The 2500-nt window shown below is 35.5% G+C and overlaps 2 protein-coding genes across 4 annotated transcripts in view; one reads left to right on the forward strand and one right to left on the reverse strand.

The window, feature by feature from the left end:
* The window catches only part of LOC135211780 (probable serine/threonine-protein kinase roco11), a 13232-nt gene extending 12803 nt beyond the window's left edge, over window positions 1-429 (reverse strand). Inside the window, exon 1 of the mRNA XM_064244992.1 lies at window positions 1-429. This exon is cut by the window's left edge and continues 986 nt beyond it. The gene's annotated coding sequence lies outside the window, so the exon portion shown is untranslated.
* The window catches only part of LOC135211916 (apoptosis-stimulating of p53 protein 2-like), a 544239-nt gene that overhangs the window by 476779 nt on the left and 64960 nt on the right, over window positions 1-2500 (forward strand). The gene's annotated exons all lie outside the window — the stretch shown is intronic.

Consider the following 2500-nt stretch of genomic DNA (forward strand, 5'->3'; position numbering starts at 1 on the left):
AGAGAATAAGCATCAACAAGCATTAAAACATAACTGGTGTTTTTGGGCCTACAAGTGCAAAGTCAACAAGCTGTATTTTAAATTACATTATTATTATCAAAAGTGTCAAAGTGAAGAGTGTGCGGTGTGATACACTTACTGCCATTTCATGTGTTCCAGCAAATCTGGTTCCTTTCTGTAAATTGGTTCCAAGTAGCTGGAGTCATTCCTAGCCTAGCCGAACCTAAACTAACCTAACCTAACTGGTCACACAAATATGTCTCATACCTTCAGTACCTTCTTAAAATTCTCTGTTTCCAGACTCTTTGGGGATATCCTTTCCACTGGAAGTCTTGAATCCAGAAGGGAACTAATAAAGAAATACTTCCTTCCTTAACGAGATTTATAAGACATACGTGATAAAAAATGAGTGAGGTTACTGTTCCCTCTCCCCTTGAATCCAAGGCTTTCAGTGTGAAGTGAGCTATGTCTTGAGTGTGGCCAATATATACTGTGTATGTATGTGTGTGTGTGTACACATATGTATGTTATGTATATGTATGTGATATAATATATATATATATAGTATATATATATATATATATATATATATATATATATATATTGGAACCATAGTACAGGAAGAACTGATTTGCAGACGCCAAAAGCATAATGGTACAGTGTCTTGACAAGCCCTGTATAGCCAGCATCAACAGCACGTCTAGCCTAAATACCGAGCGAGTGTACGGCTTTGTGCTGGCATCAACGAGGTTCACTGTTGTATATGAGGTTAAAAGTGACGATAAATTTATATATAACAAAAAAAAGTGGTGTCTCAAAAGTAATTTCTGTAATTCAGACACACCGATTCATTTCACCTTTCTCAAGTTAATGAAGTAAATGATGTCACAATATATATTCTATATATGTATCTATCACATTAACACATCATTGTTAATCACACATCGCTACAGCTTAAAAAAGAAATAAGAAAATGGGTGTGGGTCCTCCTTCAATGACCTAGAAATAAAGTCGAAACTGGTTTGGGCCTACAACCAGCCTATTTTTCTTATTTTTCCACTATGGCAGTGATGTGAAAATGGAATATATATATATATAAAGTATATATAGGTATATATATATATATATATAATATATGATATTATATCTATATATATATATATTTATAATATATATAAATATATATATAGAGAGAGAGAGAGAGAGAGAAAGAGAGAGAGAGAGAGAGCTCAGTACTTAACTGCAAGGTCTACAGACCTTGCATAACTGTAGGTTAAGATCTGTACATTTACGTGCAAGACCTTGTGTATAAGTACAGCACAAGAAAGAACAAGGGAACCTGGCGTTGTATAGGAAACATCTACGGCATTTTCAAGGCCACTTTAACAGTCATATGGCTTCCTCTCTCTCTCTCTCTCTCTCTCTCTCTCTCTCTTGACTTTCAAATTACCTCTTAGGAATTATCTGGTAAATATTTATTAACACGAAGAGGGTTTCATTTCTACAGACATCTTCAGAGTACTACTCTTCAGTCAAGATATTTGACAAGTAGTAAAGATATGTCACTTGGAAGTCCGAGATCAGTTGGGATTAGTAGTTGTAGCGCGGTGCCCATTCTATGTAACGGCCCTCCTCTCGACAACAGTAGTAATAGTTGTAGTAGTAGCAAATGACAGATTCTTAGTCAATTTAAAAGTAATATTTGTATAATTACTCACTTCACCTTTATCCTTCCTATACTTTGAGGAGACGTGTATCAAGATTAACGATCAAAGTTGTGTCACTGATGTATTTTTAGTACTAATAGCTATTTCTCAGGCTAAACCAAAACTATTTACTGAAGGAGACAAGTGAATGAATTACATCATATCAAAAATTTTCTTTTGAGAAGCTAATCTCTGATCACATCAATTCCCCGGACCAAATAGGAAAATAAAAAATAAACAATTCCCATTCCCTTTTCATTCCTCATTCCAAATTCATTCCCGATTCCCATTAGCTATTCCCCTCATCGTCAAAATGAGTTGAAAACCCAATTAAAAAGATGACAATAAATGTATTTCCACAGAAAAGGACGTAAAATGAAAATACGTTAAAATGCACATTATATCTAATCTCAGAAAGAGAGAGAGAGAGGAGAGAGAGAGAGAGAGAGAGAGAGAGAGAGAGACTCCCAACACATTTCTTCAGTTATTTTCAAAAAGACAAATTGCAACATATGATCTCTTGCAACCATCCGAGAGAGAGAGAGAGAGAGAGAGAGAGAGAGAGAGAGAGAGAGAGAGCCCCCTTCACGACACGCACCAAAGCGCTGATGTTGGAGAAATCGAGACAATGTTAAAAATAGGCAGAAAGAAACGTAAGTAGGGGCAGCTGGGTATAAAAAAAAAAAAAGAAGAAGAAGAAGAAAAAGAAAGAAGAAGAAGAAGAAGAAGAAGAAGAAGAAGAAAGCTGAAAGCAGAAGGCTTCAGTTGTGTCTGTGACATTATTCAGCCACTGT

Source organism: Macrobrachium nipponense, chromosome 40 (assembly GCF_015104395.2).
Source record: "Macrobrachium nipponense isolate FS-2020 chromosome 40, ASM1510439v2, whole genome shotgun sequence".
NCBI lineage: Eukaryota > Metazoa > Arthropoda > Malacostraca > Decapoda > Palaemonidae > Macrobrachium > Macrobrachium nipponense.